Source organism: Panthera pardus, unplaced genomic scaffold (genome assembly GCF_024362965.1).
Source record: "Panthera pardus isolate Hobbes unplaced genomic scaffold, ASM2436296v1 HiC_scaffold_15, whole genome shotgun sequence".
Classification (NCBI taxonomy): domain Eukaryota; kingdom Metazoa; phylum Chordata; class Mammalia; order Carnivora; family Felidae; genus Panthera; species Panthera pardus.
Genome location: NW_026526710.1, coordinates 18,119,156 through 18,141,935, shown reverse-complemented (window position 1 = coordinate 18,141,935; position 22,780 = coordinate 18,119,156). Strand labels below are relative to the sequence as shown.

Here is a 22,780-nt window from a genome sequence, read left to right as displayed (position 1 = left end):
GGTGTCCCACGCAGACCAGGTTTCGCCTCTCGCAGCTGCCAAAATCCAAAGCCGGAGAGACAACAGTGGTGAATCAAATGAGGAATTTATTCCAGTGAGGCCAACACCGGGAAGACGGAGGACTAGAGTCTCAAAGGCTGTCTCCAAAGTGCCAAAAATACTTGCAGGTTTATATAAGGAAAATGTGGGACAAAAGTCGGTGATGTGTGCAGGTGGGCAGTAAAGGTCAGGCCACTATAAGGATGTCCATCAGGAGGGGTCTTGCTGGTTGAGAGCAGTCCTTATTGCTTGAGGGGGTAGTTTTTGAGAGGCTAAGAGAAAAATTACCAGGTGTACTCACAACTGCAAAGAAAAGATCTTTCCCTTCCCCCGCCGTTCCCGAAACCAGCCAGGGCGCATAAAGGCGGGAACCAATCAAGTTCTGCTGAATGGTTTGAAATAAAGGCGGGAACCAATCAAGTTCTGCTGAGCGTTCAAATTTAAATGTCAACCTATAACAACTCTGTAACCTCAAAAAAATCCCTAACTTGTTTGTGCCTGTCTATAAAAGAAGCTGTAAGATCCTTGCTCGGGGCCTCTTGCCTCACCGGCAACGATGTGCGCGGAGGACCGGGTTCGAACCTGCAATAAACGACCCTTGCCGCTTGGCTTTGGCTCTGGACTCTGGCGGTTTGTTTTCGGGGGGGGGGGGGGGGGGGGGGGGTGTCTCTCGAATCGGGGCATATCATTTTCATCCCCCCTCCCCCAGTGGATACTTTGCTCAGGGTCTTTTGCCTGAGTTAAGAGATGCAGCTGCAAATAACTTAATCAATTAGAAAGTCTGAGGTCAAAACGGAAGTTAAGTCGTCTTTCACTTGGAGTCCACAAAACAGTGAACTGCTGGGAGTTTCCTGGCTACGGAGAATAAAAGGTTATGATGCCTAATCAATTCTGCTAATTGTCACCAGAAATAGCTTGATGATGAGGAACATAAGGCAAGCTGAGGGCAAAGCACAAGCTAACAACCCCCACCCCCCACCCCCAGGTGGGATATGTGTGATATTCCTCAGGCACTCCCAGCAGCCCAAGAACAAAGGAAAGGAAACAAATGGTTAACTGATAGAGATCACAGTCATACAGAACATGAGTCTCCATCAGTTTACCAATACCTTAGTAAATTGCAAGAAAAAGGCAATCTTATCAATAGCTTCATTTCCAGAAACCTATAGACTCAGTTTCTTAGAAGCCCTTAATATCACCCTCCCTCCATAGTGATGTGGGGAACAAAGGCAAGGAGGAAATGGCAGGTAAAATTAAATTTTTTATAACCTGCAGCCCGTTGACAAATACTTGAGATAAATACAGAGTATAACATTTCTCCAGGAACCCCCTACTGTCCTAATGTTAATCCCTCATTAGAGAAAAAATAGCTTGACAATAAATAGCAAGCCCTCAGTAACTCAGGAGTCCTCTTTAGCATACGGAAGTCCTCCTGGAGGCCTCCCTTTTGCCTCTACTTCCCCAAATCCATCATATATAATCACTCTTCACACCCCTAGTGCAGCTCTTCCTGCCCACAGGTCCTGTCCCTGTGCTTTAATAAAATCACCTTTTTCAACCAAAGACGTCTTCAAGAATTCTTTATTGGCCGTCAGCTTCGAACCCCCACCACTGCAAAATCTCACCATTGATATCAACTATTCAATTGTTTTTACCAGACGTCATTTAAAATGTAAAAAAACCTCAGTAATCTTGGTTTATTTAGTTAGTTACTTAAGGGAATATTTCGTAGTAATCTGACCTGGAGAATTCAAAGGGGAGTTATGTTACACAGAACTGAAAGTTTATAGAAACACTTGAGATTTTGTTCTATGGTTTATGTGGATGTCTGCTTAGAAATTTTTCATATCAAAATCTTCTAAGCCATGATTTAATTGCACAACTTTGAGATTATCATTTGTTCCAGAACTGAAATAGACAAATATTTCCTCAGAAAATGCTGTCAGCCAATAGGATGGTCCTTCAATCAGATGAGACACCAGGTTAAACATCACAATACTGCAAAAAGGAAATTGACAGCATCTTTACCATTTGCCCATTTGATCCCTATTGTATGAATATGCCCTCAGGGTACACCCTGTCCCAAGCCCTCATCAGAAAATACAACCTCCTATTCTTTGCTGTCTAGAAAGGTTTTTTTCTTTTGTCACCAGCCAGATCCCAAGACCTGATCTTTACTGCCCACCTGCTTGTACTCACTAACCTTTGTCTTACGGTTTTTTCTTGAGCTCTTCTTTCCTTCTTTCCAGCTTACCTCTTAACTCAGGGGAAGGAAACCCAAAACCACCCCTCAGGTGACAGCAACTGTCCTGACAAGACCTCCCACCGGCTCAGACCACCTAGACCTCCAGACCTCGACAGCTTGAACTAAACCCCTGACGTTCGCCTGCAGAGATGGGCCATCGAGTGACCCCTGGAATGAATGGCAATTACCCTTAGCTCATTATACTAAAATCCCCATCCAAAGAGGAGTACAAGCCTCATTTACATAACATACAATGTAAGTATAGGCATGTTTCCTTAAGGCGCATGTGGGACCTTATTCCCACCTCTACATAGGATGACAAGGCTTCCCTTCTAAATATTCATCCTAATCCTAAACAAAAGGTACCCATTCTCTCTCCCCCCTGCCAGCCCCTTCTCTCTCTTTCTCTCTCATTCTGGGAGTCACAGCTCTGGAAGCTATTTCCCGTAATCTCCTTATTTGCTGCAAATAAACTTTGTGCAACAACTCACCTGGTATAGTTTCTATGACCCACCAAGGAGGATACCCATGTTGGTTCAGTTACACTTTCATTAGCCTAAATCTGCCTCCTGATTAATTTCCACACACTGGTCTGAGTTTTCTGCCCTCAACAACATATTAAGTGTTCTGCCTTCAGACAGTATACCCAACTCACATCTTTTGTATGCTTCTTATAGCATGTGTGGTTTAAGACAGTTGTGTGCTGAACTTCTGTCCCTGCAACATTTCCTTTTCACTTGGGAGAAAGAGCAAGGGAGAGGAGAAGAAAAGGAACGAGTACATTATAAAAGGGCTGGTTGGGCCTGTTCATTTCTATTTGATAAGGTATAGCTCTCCCACCACTTCCCCATTTAAAAGCCCAAGTGCCCTCTTTGCAACTACATGGATGGAACTGGAGGGTGTTATGCTAAGCGAAATTAGTCAGAGAAAGACAAATATCATATGACTTCACTCATATGAGGGCTTTAAGAGACAAAACAGATGAACATAAGGGAAGGGAAACAAAAATAATATAAAAACAGGGAGGGGGACAAAACAGAAGAGACTCATAAATATGGAGAACAGAGGGTTACTGGAGGGGGTGTGGGGGGGTGGGCTAAATGCGTAAGGGGCACTAAGGAATCTACTCCTGAAATCACTGTTGCACTATATGCTAATTTGGATATAAATTAAAAAAAAAAAAAAAAAAAAAAAAGCCCAAGTGCCCTCAGTAATTTGTAAGGGCTGAAAAGTAGCAATCTAGTAAATCCTTAATTAAGGACTATGTACACCTAAGCCAGCTTATGCCTTCCCAGAACTGAGAGGCTGCTAAAAGGCATGGTCCGGAACTATACAGGAATGACTGCCCAGTGGCTTTAAAAAAAAAAAAAAAAAAAAGTCTCCCTAGTATTTCCTTTCCCTTCCCTCACTGTGGAGTGTTTTCTCAAGAAAACAAGTTATCACAAATTTGTCACTTCAATCATCCCCAGTGGACCAGTAAATCTTTAGGTGAAGAACAGGAAATGATGATACTAAGACTGTAACAATATTGTCATTAATGAATACTAAGACTGCATTCATTAACTTAGTGATTGAAGATAGTTCATGTGGAGCTTATAGACAACCCAAAACTTCTTCCCATATATGCTGATAAGTAAGGTTTTTATCATAGGTTTGTTTTTTTATTGTTTTCAATGTTTATTTGAGACAGAGTGTGAGCAAGGAAAGAGCAGAGAGAGAGAGGGAGAGAGAGAATCCCAAGCAGGCTCCACGCTGTCAGCTCTGAGCCCAACTCAGGGCTTGATCTCATGAACTGAAATCAAGAGTCAGATGTGGGACGCCTGGGTGGCTCAGTCGGTTGCGTGTCCAACTTCAGCTCAGGTCATGATCTCATGGTTCGTGAGTTTGAGCCCCACATCGGGCTCTCTGCTGTCAGCACGGAGCCCACTTTGGATCTTCTGTCCTCCCCTGTGCCCCACCCCTGCTCATGTGTGCATGCTCTGCTCTTTCTCTAAAAAATAAAATTGTTTTTTAATTGTTTAAAGAGTCAGATATTTTAACCAACTGAAACACCCAGGCACATCTCATGTGTTTTTGAACCTAAATGGAAAAACTCACTTATAATTGATTAGTTTTACCTTGGTTTATCAACATATTCACTTATGGAGCACATACTCTTGCCAGGCATTTACTAAGTACTAGACATAAAAAAGAAAAGCAGACATGGTCCCTGCCCTCAAGATTACAGAATATATACCTTCATGGTTTCATTTTACTGTTCTAGTGTATCACTACCCCTTTGAATTCTAATTCTTTCAGTGTAGTATACACCTATCTAAAATTTGTGAAACTCTCATGCCTTCATCTAAGAAACAGTATTATTGTATGAGACTAGATTTAAAAAATAGAGTCCTGTGTTTTGGTACAGACTTCCTGCAGGTTTTTATCACCTCTATGATTCCTTAATTCAACAAGTTTATTATCTTTAAATCTACAAGAGTCATGTTCATAAGATTATCATGGGATACTTTATAAAATTATTTAGGAAAATCAAGATATGCTATGTCATCTTAGAACCCTTAAAAAAAAAAAAAGGTAATGACAAGTTCTTAAGCAAACCCATGTTGGCTACTAGTCCTTATCACCTCTATCTGTATCAGCCAGGATCAGTCAGAAGACAGGAATCATACCTGTTATTTAAAAGACAGAACTTGGGGTGCCTGGGTGGCTCAGTCGGTTAAGCGTCCGACTTCAGCTCAGGTCACGATCTCGCAGTCCGTGAGTTCGAGCCCCGCGTCGGGCTCTGGGCTGATGGCTCAGAGCCTGGAGCCTGCTTCAGATTCTGTGTCTCCCTCTCTCTCTGCCCCTCCCCCATTCATGCTCTGTCTCTCTCTGTCTCAAAAATAAATAAACGTTAAAAAAAATTTTTTTTTTTAAGACAGAACTTAATATAAGATTTGTTAATGAGTAGGAAGTTTCTAGGTAAATGGCTGAAGGGGCAAAAAGAGAACTCTAAGGAATCACAGAAGTAGCAACTGCAGAAAGCAGGTATCATGCCCAGGGCTCTGCTAACAAAAGCTTAGAGGAGGGGTCCAGGGCACTTAAAGTCAGACTTCTGAGGAGAAGGCGCTGCTCGGCTGGGGCAGGTGTCTCTGAATTCCAAGGAGAGAAACCATGGGCCTGGCACCCAGACCTCTAAAGAGGAGCATTAGCTGCTGGTGCAAGCGGTCTCTGAAGAAAGCTTGATGAAACCAGTCCTCAAGTGTTGGAAAAACTACAAACAGCATCCAGTCACAGCTACAGGCAGGTCCTGCTGCTGCCAGGATGAAGAAGTGTTGTTAGGGTGTCACTCACAAAAACAGCAGAGAGGAAGGCCACAGGAAGCAAAGAAGAAAGACCAGTCCCTGCCTGCCTGCCCTTCCAGCCCTTTACTGCCCCCAATCTGCCAGCCACAGGGAGCGGCAGGCCATGCAGAAATGTGGCTTGCGAGTCCCAGGCCCCAGGTTCACAAAGCAGAAAAAACAAGATAGAGTTGGAGCTAAGAGATAACTTAATTGGCAGAATACTTTCTGCTCTAAGGTCACATAAACTGTTTAATCTACAACTTTGTGCAGGGCATCAAAATCAATGATATCAATCTGTATCCAACACTTAATGACCTCCCACTACCCTGAGGAGTAAGAAAGATGGTAGTAATAACGGCAACAGCAAAAAACACACCAAACATTTATTTAGCGTTTACTACATTCCTGGAACGGTTTTAAATAGCATATATGTATTAATTCATTTAATCCTTACAACAGCCTTACTGTGAAGTAGGAAATGGTAGTAGTCTCACTTTATACACAGGACAATAAGGTTCAGATCCTATGCTTGTGATCACTATATATGCTACAAGGCCACGATACACAACTTCCTCTAAATTGAAGTCAGCCTTTGAAGTGTTACACTGGTTGAACACAACTTGCTTACATGCTTTTTAAAGTTCATATCTGGATTTGTAGCTAGACAGAAAATCTATCTATAGATATATTCTCACATGTGGAGTATTTTTTAAGACTCTCTGCTGAGAACATCCAACCTGGCAACAAACTCCTGGTACCCTGAGCAATAAAGGATAAAATGGACAGAAAATTAAGCAATGAAATGATCTTCCACACTGTGAAATAAAACTACCACCTTCACTACTGTCACACTCAGAAATCAGAAGTAAGTTAATTCATGGTAGATGCATACAATTTATTTTATAAATTGTTACTTAAATAGACTGAAGCTCACAAATATCCTGGGGTGAGAACATAAAACAAAGAATCTCTGATCTTTAATACTAAATACATGTCTTACATACAAACTTTGCATAAGTGTAAGTTTAATAAAATATTTTTTACTTTCTTGCAGTACTGCTAACCATAATTATATATGTTTTTAGTGTCATGACTGAGGATTCAGGATTACAAAAGCCAATGTTAAAATACTGCTTCATCTTAAGCCACTATTTACAAAAAGTAATAAAACACTACACAAGAAACAAAATTAAAAAAAAAAAATTAGAGGCACCTGCGACCGACTCTTCATTTCAGCTCAGGTCATGATCTCACAGTTTGTGAGACCAAGCCCTGCATCGGGCTCCATGCTGACAGTGTGGAGCCTGCTTGGGATTCTCTCTCTCCCTCTCTCTCTCTTTGCCCCTTCCCTACTTGCACTTGCATACATTCTCTCTCTCTCTTCTCTCAAAATAAATAAACTTAAAGAAAATTTTTTTCAGGCAAATCAATACAAATTTCACAACTCCCTCTGTAAAATCAATCAAACTACTACAAGGTAGGAAAACAAGCACACTTTAAAAAATTTTAACTATGTAAACACATGAATTAATTCCAGCTCTTCCAACCTCAATAAGAAATAAATATGTACTCCAAAGTATAAGAGTAATCATATGTCTATACATCTGCTGCCCTGTTTATAAAGGGCCCTGCATTGGGCTCTGCACTGCTGATGCACGGAGCCTGCTTGAGATTCGCTCTCGCTCTCTCTCTCCCTCTCAAAATAAAATAAACTTAAAAAAAAGGCGAGGGGGGAGGAGTCAACTGGGTGGCTCAGTTGGTTGAGTGTGTGACTTCAGCTCAGGTCATGGTCTCACAGTTTGAGAGTTCAAGCCTCACATCTGGCTTTGCGCTGACAACGCAGAGCTGGCTGGTATTCTCTGTCCCCCTCTCTATCCCTCCCCCACTCGCACTCTTTTCTCTCTCTCAAAAATAAACATTAAAAAAAAATTAATAAAAAAATGTAGCAGCGTAAACTGCCTCCAGACATTCAACTATTTCAACTCTCTTTATCTTAAGAATAATAAGCTCAAAGATTAATATTTATTAAGTAAATACCTACATTTTCGTGCCACCGGAAATTCAAATGAAGAATACTCCAGTGAAGAATTTCTAGAATCTATTTTTTAATAACATAAAAACTTATTTCAGGAAATTAGAATTGTATACATCCATTTCTCAAACCTAGCCTTGGGCTAAAATCCTGAATCAGTAAATGATTTACAGTATTAATATGCTGTGTCTTTAGTTAACAATTTTTAATTTGCACTATAAACACTGATTCCTCATCAACATTAAGAAGGGAAGATACAAGCAGTCATTTTCCCCTGGTTCCTTAACACACTGTACAGTCTGACCCCTCACTTGGACCCCAGGGGTGGGGATGGTGGGCCCATCCCTGTATGTGGCCATCACCAGTCTTGCCCTCATGTCCTCTCACACTCGACTACTGTCTGTTCTCTCCCAACTTGCCCCCCTCAAAGACTGATGACCACTCACCCCACTGAGTTGGCAATGGGAGAGGAGAAGCCAATGGAGACAACTGCCTATTCCCCAGGGAATGTGTCCAGCAGCTCCTGGCCAAAGCACTATTGCTAAAAGCTATCTCTGGAGTGCTGTAGGGCCCCCTCCCTCAGCACACACCTCTGGGGAAAGTGGACGCATATTAACTCATGAGGATTTTCCTCACCAATAATAAATGAAGACAACCTCAAAAAAAACAAAAAAAAAGCAGTGGTCTTATTTTCTAATTCTTTTTATTTCAGAGATATATATGAAATTAGAATCATTCCTTTACTATCTTAAAAATCGTTTTTATTTATAGCCTCATTTCATTTAATACTTTTCTTCCTTGTCTGGGTTAATCCCCATGCTTCATTCAAGAAACATTTATTTTAGGTACTACATTATTAGTTTAATAACCGTTTTGTAACCTCAAATACTTAAAGAATTAAACCACTTACATTGTAGTTAATTTTAACTTTTGACTGATAAAAAGTTACTAGATGATAAAATTCAAGAATAAACTTAGTATCAAACAGTCATCCCTTTGCTCTATCATTATAGAAACTTGAATTCCAGAATACTGTGCCAACATAACCTTAAACCTCACAGTAAAAAACTAGTTTTAAACAAGACATTCAAGGAATTGCCTATATTACTGTCTTGCAATAACTCTAACATTTAATAGCAAAAGATAGTTATAATTGATCCTATTTGCTTAATGACCATTCAAATCAAAGACCAACTAGTACAATGTTTAAGAATATAGACTCTAGGGGCGCCTGGGTGGCTCAGTCGGTTGGGCGTCTGACTTCGGCTCAGGTCATGATCTCACAGTTTGTGAGTCTGAGCCCCATATCAGGCTCTGTGCTGACAGCTCGGAGCATGGAACCTGCTTCGGATTCTGTGTCTCCCTCTCTCTCTGCCCCTCCCTGCCCCTCCCGTGCTCATGCTCTCTCTCTCTCTCAATAATAAATAAATGTAAAAAATAAAAATAAAGAAGAATATAGACTCTAGAGCTACAGTGCTAAATCACAGTCCAGGATAATATGTGATCTTGAGCAAGTTACTTGATAACCTCACTGTACCTCAGTTTCCTCATATGTAAAATGGTAATAACAACGGTACCTACCTCATAAGGTAGTTAGGAGGACTAAATGAGTTAATATGCAAAAAGGACTAAGAACAGTGTCAGACACATAGTGAGCACAATATGTTAGCTACAATAATCTGAACCCAACAGACTCTATACTTTTTTTTTACTTTTTTTTTTCTTTTTTTAAACAAACCCTGTGTGGAGGGCTGACTTTCAACAGATTGCAGCAAGGGAGCTGCTCTGCTACCAACGAAATCCCAACCTAGAAGCAGGTCATCTTTGAATGGGTTAGCACCAGGTTCCCAAGGAGCAAGCATTGCTTGATGGGTGTCGAGGAGGCGGCCCCCTTACCAGTGGCATCCCATTTCCCAGGGACAAAGGGACAGACTCTATACTTATGAAAGGAACACTGCCTCCATACAACTACTCTACAATTTACGTGGTTCTCCCAAATATACCTGATGGAAATTTTATTTTTTTAATATATTTGGAATTTATGGCCAATTTCCTGAACAATTTTTATAAATGGTTTTCATAAATCTTTGTGGAGATTGGGAAGCTCTTGAATTTAACAAAAGCATTATTTGACAGTGGAACAACTTTCAAAACTCCTGTATCTACATAAGCTAAAACCATGAGGATCCAAGACAGCACTCAGTACAAAAACATTACATACAGAACAAAAGGAATTGTGGCAGTGTTTTTAGTACTTTCTCAGGAAATTGTGCAATCTGCTATAATACAATTTTCCTAATGATAAGAAACTATACACAAGGCCAAATGCCCTACGAAGGTGCCTGAATTCCAAAATCATGTTACAAACATGCAAATTCCTGAGAGAACATACCCAGATGTGTAACCAGTTAACTCCAAAATAAAAGGTACTATGCCAACCCAAGTGCTTAGCTTTTTTTAATATATGTACTCCTTAATATCAAATTGCACTAACAAAATATCAGGAAACTAAGCTGCTAGTCTCAGAGGACAGGTCACAGGGAAAGTCTTATGAAGTTGACAGTGTCCTCTGTTCTACAACTTGGCACAGTAATCTTATAAGCACATGAGGGTCAATATACTACCATTAAAAATGTTGTCACTTACAGACCTGTCTATATCAAAGTTCAGACACACACCGTAACATGTCCATGCAACATTTAATTCACAGAAACTCTCATTCCTATTTATTTCAGATGTACTCTACATAAATGCTTAGTGAACATTTTATTTTAGATAATGTAAAGACAGATTCTACAAATCTCAACTATTTCCCAAAATATATCTAGCTATTACAAAGTATTAATAATCTAAATCAAACTAATGAGAGAATGTAAGGGTTTATTATTAGAGTCAATCTGGGGCACCTGGGTGGCTCAGTCAGTTAAGCGTCCGATTTTGTCTCAGGTCATGATCTCACAGCTCATGAGTTCAAGCCCCAAGTCGGGCTCTGTGCTGACACCTCAGAGCCTGGAGCCTCCTTCGAATTCTGTGACTCCCTCTCTCTCTGTCCCTCCCCTGCTCATGTGCGCTCCCTCTCTCTCTCTCTCTCTCTCTCAAAAATAAATAGACATTATTATTAGAGTCAATCTACTTTTCCATATGCTTGAAATTATTGATACATATATACTCTATTTTTAAACTATTACTTTTGGGTTTCATTTGTCACTCCATAAGACAGCTTTAGATGACAGGATCATCTTAGATGACAGGTATAATCCTGCTCATTTATCATGTACTAGGGAAAACAAAAATGAGACAGGGGCAAATAAAGACTGTAGGAGAAGATTTTTTTTTTTTTTAGGAGAATATCTTTAATGGCATTTTAAAAGATCAGACATTCTTTTCATTTTCTAGTTGATTTTCTTTATACCTCTAGTAAGATCTATTTCACATATCATAAAATTCATCCTATTAAAGTTTATTTATTTTCAGAGAGAAAGAGACAGCGCAAGTAGGGGAGGGGCAGAGAGAGAGAGAGAGAGGGAGGGAGAGAATCCCAAGCAGGCTCTGCGCTGCCAGCAGAGAGCCCGACCTCACTAAACCATGAGATCATGACCTGAGCCAAAACCAAGAGTCAGACACTTAACCAACTAAGCCACCCAGGCTCTCCAAATTTATCCTACTAAACTGTGAAGCTCAGTGGTTTTTTTATTTATTCACAGAGTTTTGTAACCATTACCACAATTTTAATATTTCAATCACCCACAAAAGAAGCCCCATACCCATTAACAGTCATTCCCCACTCATTCTCCCCAAGTCCCTGGCTAATACTAATCCACTTTCTGCATCTGTGGATTTGTCTATCCTGAATATTTCACATAAACGGAATCAAACAATATGTGATCTCTTGTGACTAGCTTCTTTCATTCAGAATATTTTCAAGGTTTATATCATATCATGTGTTAATACTTCTTCCTTTTGAATGGCTGAGTAATATTCCACTGTATGAACATACCACATTTTGTTTATTCACTCAAGCGTTAATTGATATACTTACAGGTTGTATCAACTAAATGTCCATGCTGCCATGAACATTCATGTGTTTGTGTAGACAAAGTTTTTCATTTCTCTCTACATATATAATCGGAGTAGAATTACTGTATCATATGCAAGCTCCATGTTTAGCATTCTAAAGAAATGCCAAACTGTTTTCCTCAATGGCTGAGCCACTTCACATTCTCACCAGCAATGTATGAGGGGACTCCAATTTCTCCACATCCTCACCAACACTTCTTATTATCATTTTTACTTTTAAGGCATCCTAGTAGGTGTGAAGTGGTATCTCACTGTGGTTTTGACCTTATTGCCCTGATGACTAATACCTTTTCGTGTGTTTATGGTCACTTGTACATATTCTTTGAGAAACATATATTCAAAGACTTTGTTCATTTTTTCATTGGATTGTCTTTTAATGTTTTTGTTTGTTTGTTTGTTTTGAAGAAGAGAGAAACTGAGCATAAGCAGGGGAAGAGCAGAGAGAGAGGGAGACACAGAATCCAGAGCAGGCTCCAGGCTCTGAGCTGTCAGCACAGAGCCCGATATGAGACTCGAACTCATGAACTGTGAGATCATGACCTGAGCCGAAGTAGGACGCTTAACCAGCTGAGCCACCCAGGCGCCTCAAATTGGATTGTCTTATCATGAGTTGTAAGAGTTCTTTATATATATATTTTTAATTTTAATGTTATTTGAGAGAGTACACGCATGCACAGGCACGCACAAGCAGGACAGGGACAGAGACAGAGAGAATCCCAAGCAGACCCTGTGCAGTCAGCACCAGCTGGACACAGGGCTCAACCCCATGAACCGTGAGATCATGACCTGAGCCAAAATCAAGGGGTGGATGCTTAATGAACTGAGCCACCCAGGAGCCCCAGAGTTCTTTATGTATTCTTGACACAAGTCCGTTACCACAAACAGATTTGTAAGTATTTTCTTCCATTATGTGGGATTTCTTCACTTTCCTTTTTTTTTTTTTTTAATAAGGAAGCCATCGGTGCATAAACTATTAACAGATTAACAGACAAGGCCTGTAGATATACTTCTTCTTGGACACACCCACAGTGCAGCCACAAGCAGCCTTAGCATGCTTAGCTAAGTGGTCTTAGCATGCTGGCCTGGGACACGAAGTCTCTAGAAATGATGCAGCCCTCTGTGGGCTCAAATCTTCTTCATTCTAAGTCTTCATGAAGTTTTCTGTCCAGACCATTGGTCAGGACCTAGCTGTATTTTCCATCCTTCACATCCTTTTGTCTGTTCCAGAACCAGTCTGAGATCTTATACTGGTGTGAATTCTGCATAATACTGATCACACATTCCACCTCATCCTCAAAGAGTCTTTTGCCCTCTTGGTAAGGTGGATGTCTCTGCTTTCCTCAACACCACATGCACATATCTTTACCCCACATCCTTAACTGCAGTGATAGCAAAGTCTATTTTCCACTGCTCATCAATACCAACTACTTGCAAAACGTGCTGGAACTCTCAGGGATCACTAGAGACATGATGGAGGCTCTAACAGCAGCATGTAGGCCTCCTATGGAAGGCCTCTTTTCACTTTCTAGATGCTGTCCTTTGACACACACAAGTGTCAATTTTTAATTAAGTCCGATTTATCTACTTTTTCTTTTGTTACTTGTCTTTTTGGTATTTAAGAAATCACTGCCTACGGGGCACCTGGCTGGCTTAGTCAGCAGAACATGCAACTATTGTTTATTCTGGGTTGTGAGTTCAAGCCCCATGTTGTGCATAGAAATTACTCAAGAAAAATAAAGTAAAAATCACTGCCTAACCCAAGGTCACAAAAATTTACTCCTGTGTTTTCTTTTTTTAATTTTTTTAATGTTTATTTATTTTCGAGAGAGAGAACACGAGCACAAGTGGGGGAGGGGCAGAGAAAGCCGGGGAGAGAGGATCCAAAGCAGGCTCTGTGCTGACAGCAGAGAGCCCATTGCAGGGCTCAAACTCAGGAACTGTGAGATCATGACCCCAGCAGAAGCCAAATGCTTAAACAACTGAGCCACCCAGGAGTCCCTACTGCTTTGTTTCTAGTAAGAGTTTCATTATTTTTGCCCTTATGTGTGGGTCTTTGATGCATTTTGAGTTTATTTTTGTGTATAGTGTGAGGCAAGGATTCAAATTCATGCATGTGGACATCTAGTTGTCCAACACCATTTGTTGAAAAGACCCTTCTTTCCCCCACTGAATGGTCTTTACACCATTGTTGAGAATCAACTAACCATAAATGTGGGAAATTTACACAATTTACACAATGGACTCTCAATTACATTGATCTATGTTATTCTAATGCCAGTACCACACTGACTTAATTACTATAGTTTTATAGATTTTAAAACAGGGAAGTGTGAGTTCTCTAAGTTTGTTCTTTTTCAAGATTGTCTTGGCTATTCTGGGTAGCCCACACTTCCATCTGGATTTTAGGATAAGCTTATAGATTTCTGCAAAAAAAAGGCAGATGGGATTTTGATAGGGAATGCACTGACTCTGTACATCACTTGGGGAAACACTGCCATGTTAAGTTAACAATGTTAAGTCTCCATGACATGGAATGTCAAGATTAGACATATTCTTATTTTATCTTTTTTTTAACGTTTATTTACTTTTGAGAGAGAAAGAGAGAGCGCAAGCCAGGGAGGGGCAGAGAGAAAGACACCCCAAGGAATGTAGTTTTAAAATAAGAATACATCTGGAGCGTATGATTCCTACGATGACTAACATTAGAGGACAATAATCTGAGTAATTTTCACCATCAAAGTGCTATTCTTCATGCAATTCTACAAATGCAATGAATATTGACAAACTTTTCCTACCCTTTGCTGAACTAAGTTATAGTAAGTTAAAACATTAATTACCATGGCAATTTTTAAACTTCCACGATAGTAAACTTACCCAATGATAGCACAGAAATGCCAAATGTATAATCATGGAAGGAGAAGCCACATACAATTATATGCCTTCCCTTACTTCCCTTACTTCCCTTAACTTACTTACTATTAAAAAACGCTAACCTAAAATAAATAAATAAATAAATAAATAAATAAATAAATAAATAAATAAAAAACGCTAACCTATTTTTTACCCTTGCAAAATTACAACACAAAGCCAGGTTTGCTGTTACTTAGACCACCTATTTTTTTTTTTAATGTTTATTATTTTTTGAGAGAGAGAGAGTGTGTGTAAGCAGGGGAGGTACAAAGAGGAAGATACAGAATCCAAAGCAGGCTACAGGCTCTGAGCTGTCAGCACAGAGCCCAATGTGGAGCTCAAACACACAAGCTGTGAGATCATGACCTGAGCTGAAGTCGGACGCTTAATCCACTGAGCCACACAGGCGCCCCAAACACCTGCTATTTCTTAGCAATTCTGCGCTTTATCCACAAAATAGTACCACATCCTCATTATAAATTATCATTTGTCAACCAGAATCTCAACAAATCGTATTCCAGATTGCTGGAAGTTATCTTTTCTCTATTCATCATTTAAAATAATGCATGTTAGGGGCACCTGGCTAGCTCAGTAGAGCATGTGACTCTTGATATCAGCGTCATGAGTTTAAGCCCCACATTGGGCATAGAGCTTACTTAATTAAAAAAGAAAATACCCGGGCTCCTTGGTGGCTCAGTCAGTTAAGCGTCTGACTTTGGCTCAGGTCATGATCTCATGGTCCGTGGGTTCAAGCCCTGCTCCAGGCTCTGTGCTGACAGCTCAGAGCCTGGAGCCTGCTTTGGATTCTGCGTCTCCCTCTCTCTCTGTCCCTCCCCCACACGTGGTCTGTCTCTCAAAAATAAGTAAATCCTAAAAAAAAAATAATTAAAAAATAAATACCCACTAAAATAATGCACGTTCTTCAGACTGGAATATCCTCCCTTAGAGGTAATATAGCCTCAAGATGAAAAATAAGGCAATTAGAGACACACTGTCACATCTATTTCCCTCCCCCATTTTCTGTCCTACTCTCTAGTTACTGTTACTGCCTTATCAACCTCCTAATACCACTTCTGATCTCTAGTAAAAGGGACTAGTTAAAAAATAAAAAGACACTACAGCAAAACTTGGTTTGCGAGCATAATCCGTTCCAGAAACATGCTTGTAATCCAAAGTACTTGTATATCAAAGCGAATCTCCCCATAAGAAATAATGGAAACTAAGATGATTTGTTCCACAACCCAAAAATATTCATATAAAAATGATTACACTACTGTAATATAATATAAAATATAAAGAAAATATGAACAAAAATAAATTAACCTGCACTTACCTTTGAAAACCTTTGTGGCTGGTGTGAGGGAGACAAGAGAGAGGAGGGTTATTATTGTGCAGGAAAACTTTCACTATCACTAACTGACGCTGACTACAGCACAGTATTAATAAACTCTTGTCATCTACTGCATTTAATGTACCCGGCAATAAGGCAGCAGAGGAAAGGGTCTGTACCTGCAGGCAGCCTGACCTAGAATAAAGCAAAGCATTCCTAAGCTTGCTCTTGTAGGAAAAGCAAAGGACTGTCCCTAGGTGCTTCGAAGGGACAAAAAACACACTAGTGCCAGTTGTGGGCCCCTTCCGACGTTCCGAAAAATTACTGATTTCTGCTAAACACCATGGCCTGAGACCGAGCATCTGAGCATGGAAGATGATGATCCACAGTCCCTCAGGGAGAGACAGAAAGAGAGAAGAACCACTGGGCTCAGTTGTGGTCATATGACGTTCGGCATCACGTACTACTCATATTGCAAGACATCCCTTCTTTATGAAGTTAAAACTGATTAGAAATGTTTGCTCATCTTGCGGAACACTCGCAGAACAAATTACTCACAATCCAAGGTTTTACCATATCACCACTGCTTTCCCATTCTCAACAGCAAGAAAATACTAATGATAAAACGAGCCTTATGTTACAACGGTAAATTGTATGATCTAGTCAAAAAATTTAACTTGTATCCATGAAGTCTTTTTATATAGTGCCTAGTTCATAGTAAACAGAGGAACAAGATAAATGACACCACATGTAAACCACCAGAAAAAGCCAGAAAATAGGACATTCTTTAGGACAACTGTTTTGGTCTGTTTGATGAGTCAGTGTTATGAAAAACGGGACCATGTGAGATTAAGAGAGACTTAAGTGACAATAACTAAGGTATGAGTAGATACTGATTCTGGATTAGATCCTAGATTAGATACTGATTTTGACACAACATCTTTCAAGAATATTTTGGGACAGATTGGGAAAACAATAATTGAATAATGCGAAAGCACTTAGTAAGAGGAACTACTTAAATGGAAAGTGGGGGGGTGGATCAACTGAAGAAAAAACATTTCAAAACAGTACCTACATATGTTTATCACACAAACCAGCAATCCCATTCTTAAATACTTACATATATATATATATATATATATATATATATATATATAACACACAAAGACTTGTATGTGAATGTTCATAGCTCTCTTCACAATCACCAAAAACTGGAAAAACATGTCCATTAACTAGTGAATGGATAACAAATTGCAGGACACATAAAATGGAGTAGTACTCAGTAATAACAAGGAACAGTCTATTACTTCTACTGACTGTGGTGGTGACTTCAAAACTATATATATTTGTCAGAATTCACACAACTACAACAGAAAAGTATGGGCAAGGTCTAAGGCTAAATGTTGATATATATATATGTGGTCACAATTTCTATATTGCCTTGGACCTCTGAGGACTAGATCTTAGCAAAATGAAAGGGTTTGCTGACTTTGGTGGTATTAAAGTTCAACATATCTGGGATATACAAACTCAAGTCATTTGCAAATTGATCATGAATGTCCCTCAATGTCCACTCAGTGTAGGTGTAACTCCTATATTATTCTCATTGTTACTATTTTGAATTAAAAATGAAGAATGATTCTTTGGGGGAAAAAAAAGAACTCACATAAGTATACACTTAAAATTAGTAAATTTTATTGTATGCAAATTATACCTACATAAAGCCAATATTTAAAGTTTATTTAAAATTTTTAATCTAACTTAAATTTAATTAAAAATTTTAAGTTTACTTATTTGAGAGAGTGTGTATGTGAGTAGGGGAAGGGCAGAGAAAGAGGGAGACAATCCCAGCAGGCTCCATGCTGTCAACGTGGAGCCCATGGCAGGACTCAATCCCATGAACCATGAGATCATGAACTAAGCATGAAATCAAGAGTCGGATGCTTAACTGACTGAGCCACCCAGAGGCCCCATAAAGCTGATTTTTAAAGATTATTTTGTGTATTTTTATCTTGTCTTAGTTGAAATACCTATAAACATTTGTGTATATGTATGCAAATATTGTTGGATAAAAAGATGCACAAAAAAGTTGAGAAAGATATGTATTTAAAAAATTTTTTTAACATTTACTCATTTTTGAGAGACAGAGTGCAAGCAGAGGTGGGGCAGAGAGAGCGGGAGACACAGAATCCGAAGCAGGCTCCAGGCTCTGAGCTGTCAGCACGGAGCCCAATGTGGGGCTCAAACTCACAAACTCAGATCATGACCTGAGCCAAAGTCTAAGGCTTAACTGACAGAGCTACCCAGGCACCCCAAGAAAGATACCTATTTAGGTATTAATAGTAGTAATCCCCATATTGGTAGTACTATAACTTTATTTTTTTTTCTTTGTCTTGTCTTTTAAATTATTTTAAATTGTTTTTTAAATTTTATGCAATGTATATGTACAACTGTCATAATAATAAAAGGGTTTTTTTAAACAAAGATCAATTTTGATTTAAAATTTTCTTTTTTTTTTTTTTTAATTTTTTTTTTTTAACGTTTATCTATTTTTGAGACAGAGAGAGACAGAGCATGAACGGGGGAGGGTAAGAGAGAGGGAGACACAGAATCTGAAACAGGCTCCAGGCTCTGAGCTGTCAGCACAGAGCCCAACGCGGGGCTCGAACTCACGGACCGCGAGATCATGACCTGAGCCAAAGTCGGCCGCTTAACCGACTGAGCCACCCAGGTACCCTTGTGGGTTTGTGGGTTATAAATTTAATTACAGTTGTGAATTTGGAGGTAAGTTTTTATTGTCAAATAATATTTACAAGGTAAATAATTATTTTCTTTGGATCATAGTGAATACACATTCAATGAATATGATATGTTCCAGCATCATATTTGGATTACACTGTGTCTCTGTTTTCTTCCCAAATAGCAACCTACTCTGGCTACTGAAAAAAACACAAAAATAAAAGTAATATTAAATTTAAGCATCAGGTTTGGCTCTAACAGAGTTTTGTTTTGTTTTCAAGTATTTATTTATTTTTGAGACACACACACACACACACACACACACACACACACACACGGCCCCAGTGGGGGAGGGGCAGAGACAGAGAGAGAGAGAGAGAGAGAGAGAATCCCAAGCAGGTTCCACGCTGTCAGTGAGCCAGAGCCAGATGTGGGCTCAAACTCATGAAACTGTGAGATCACAACCTGAGCCAAGATCACAAGTCAGGACTCAACCTACTGAACCACCTAGGTGCCACAGCTCTAACAGGGTTTTTTTTAAGAACAGCAATCACTCAAAATAAACAAGAATTGTAACCATCAAATTCAATGAAAAATATATTACTTCTGCTTTTAGGAGAAATAGGTAATAAAAGAACAGCACATTAATAAGAACTATAGTGTAAAAAGAAATATTTTTGAGTTACAATTTTATTATTTTTAATAACACTTACCAAAATAATGCATTATCAAATACCCTATATAGTAGCCTAGATTTAGGTAATTGCTTTTACAATACAATTGTGAGGTGTTAGAGACTATCTTTCACTACTCCTCAAGTACTCACAGGGATGTCTTAGATCACAGAAAAGTAATGGGGACAGGAAGAGGTTTGAGGTTTTTGCCTGTGGCTTTTCTTTGTGGCTTTGGGGTCTATAGGGGATTTTTTTTTTTTTTTTTTTTTTTTTTTTGGTCTACGGTTTTGGGTTTGTTTGGGGAGCTTTTTTGGTTTTGTTTGTTTGGGTTTGGTGTTTTGCTTGCTTTTTGTTTTTTGGCTTAATTTTAAATTGAGTTATTTTAACAGAATAAGATAACAAACATCAAATTCCCACCACATGTGAGGCATTGTTCTTAATACCTACCAACATTTTCTCTTATTTAACACTTCTTTGGGATGGATATTACTGTTCCATTACACAAATGAGAACACTGAAATGTGTAACAGGTAAGAATTGTCAAAACACATACAACTGGTAAGTAGCAGAGCCAAAATCTAGAAAATGTGAGCAGTCTACTACTAAATGATGAGATTAAAAGATTTATCCAAAATTCAACTATATTTCTTCTACATACCAGCAATGAACTAGTGATAAACAATAACAATATGAAATTTTAAAAACAGTTCCATGTATAGTAGCATCAAATAAAATACTAAGGAATAAATTTTTGAAAAAAGGTCAAGTCTTGGACCTGAAAGCTACAAAACACCAATGAAAGGACAGATTAAACACAATCTCTATAAAAATCCAAGCTCATTTTTTGGCAAAAATTAAAAAACTGATCCTAAAATCCATTAAGTAAGGGACCCAGAAAAACCAAAACAGTCTTGAAAAAGAACAAAGTTACAGGATTTACATTTAATTTCAAAACCTATTACAGAGCTACTATAATCAAATAGTATAGTACTGGTAGAGGGTAGACAATAGAATAGAATTCAGAGTCCAAAAATAAAACCTAGCAGGGACACCTGGGTGGCTCAGTCGGGTAAGCATCAACTCTGGATTTCAGCTCAGGTCACGATCTCATGGTTTGCGAGATGGAGTCCTGCAGCATGCTCCTTGCTGACAACAAGGAGTCTATTTGGGATATTCATTCATTCTCTCTCTCTCTCTCTCTCTCTCTCTCCCCCTCCCCCACTCTCTCGTGCTCTCCCTCTCTCTCAAATAAATTAATAAACTTAAAACAAATAAATAATAAAAATAAAACCTAACACATAATCAGCTGGGTTTCAATAGGGTACAAAGACCATTCAATGGGCTTAAAAGCAATCCTTTCAATATATAGTCCTGGGACAACTGGATCACTATATGCAAAAGAACGAATGTGGACCATTACCTTACACCACACACAAAAATTAACTCAAAATAGATCAACAACCTCAATATAAGGGTTCAAAAAAACATAAACTCTTAGAAGAAAGCACAGGGGTAAATCTTCATGACCTTGGATTTGGCAATGGATCCTTAGATATGACACCAGAAGTATGAGCAGCAAAAGAAAAAATAAATAAATTGGACTTCATCACTTAAAAACTTTGTTTTTCAACAAAAGACAGTATCAAAAAAGTGAAAAGACAACCTACAGAATGGGAAAAAGTATTTGTAAATCATATATCTGATTATGGTTTAGTATCCAGAATATTTAAATAACTCCTACAACTCAATACAAATAACTCAATTAAAAAATGGACCAAGGATCTGAATAGTCATTTCTCCAAAGAAGATATACAAATGGCCAGTAAGCACACACACAAACTCCCCAATATCAGTAGTCAGCAAGGAAACGTAAATCAAAATGGCAAGGAGTTACGATTTTATAAAATTTTTTTTTTAACGTTTATCTATTTTTTGAGACAGAGAGAGACAGAGCATGAACAGGGGAGGGGCAGAGAGAGAGGGAGACACAGAATCTGAAACAGGCTCCAGACTCTGAGCTGTCAGCACAGAGCCCGACACGGGGCTCGAACTCACGGACCGTAAGATCATGACCTGAGCCAAAGTCGGACGCTTAACTGACCAAGCCACCCAGGCGCCCCAAGGAGTTACGATTTTAGATCTACTAGGATGGCTAAAGAGAAACAAATACAGAGAGAGACAGTAACAAGTATTGGCAAGGATGTAGAGAAATGAACCCTCATACTCTGCTGGTGGGAATGTAAAACAATGTAGTAGTGCCATAGGAACAGTCTGCCAGCTCCTCAAAAGGTTAAAATAGAGTTACCATATGATCCAGCAATTAGAATATGCCCAAGAGAAAATAAAACATATGTCCACACTAAAACTTATACATAAATGTTCACAGCAGCAATATTCATAATAACCAAAAAAAAAAAAAAAAAAAAAAGGAAAATACCCACACGTCTATTGATGGATAAATGGATAAACAAAATGTGGTATATCCACCAATGGAATATTATCCAGTAATAAAATGGAATGAAATATTTATACATGCTACAACATGGATGAACCTCAAAAGGACCATGCGGAGTGAAAGAAGCCAGACTACTATAAGATCACATCATGTGAAATGTCCAGAATAGCTCAATGCCAGCAGCTGGTCAAAGGGGAATAAGGAATGGTAACGTGCACGAAACTTCTTTGAAGTACGATGAAAATGCTCTAAAAGCAGATAATGGTGATGTTGGGCATAGAGTGAATCTACACTGAAAATGTTAATTTTAGGGTAGGTGAATTATACCTCAACAAAGTTGAGTTTGTTTTTTCTTTTTAACACACTTAAAAAATTGCAATGATGGGGATGTGATGTACAGCGTGGTGACTATGGTTAATAATACTGAATTATATATTTGAAAGGTGCTAAGACAGATCTTGAAAGTTCTCATCACAAGAAAAAAAATTGTAACTATGTATGGTGATGAATGTTAACTAGACTTATTGTGATCATTTTGCAATATATACAAAAATTAAATCATTATGTTATACACCTGAAACTAATGTTATATGTCAATTGTATCTCAATTAAAAAAATTTTTTTAAATCCACATAAACTGCAAAAATGACTCAAAGAATAAAGAACCTAATTTTCCTTCCTCAGATGCAATCTCAACTCCTAAAGTCCTGTCTTCCTATATATTCATATTTTTCCAGTCAAAAAAAGAGAGTGAAATGAAATCAACTACTGAAATTCAAAAAAAAAAAAAAAAAAAACAACTAGCCCTGAAATATCAAACCACTTTCAAACAATTCTACTTTAGCATTAACTCTGAACTAAACATTAATCTCACTTTCAAAATGTTGCATAAAAACCACAAATGCTCAGAAGGTCTAAGCAAATAGCCAACTTTTCTGAATAAACAGTAATTCAGA

The 22,780-nt window shown here is 38.7% G+C and overlaps 1 protein-coding gene and 1 pseudogene across 3 annotated transcripts in view; both read right to left on the bottom strand.

Moving 5' to 3' along the window:
- The window catches only part of TTC28 (tetratricopeptide repeat domain 28), a 626,630-nt gene that overhangs the window by 602,412 nt on the left and 1,438 nt on the right, over positions 1-22,780 (bottom strand). The window lies entirely within an intron of this gene.
- LOC128777025 (40S ribosomal protein S18-like) lies at positions 9,360-13,185 on the bottom strand (annotated as a pseudogene).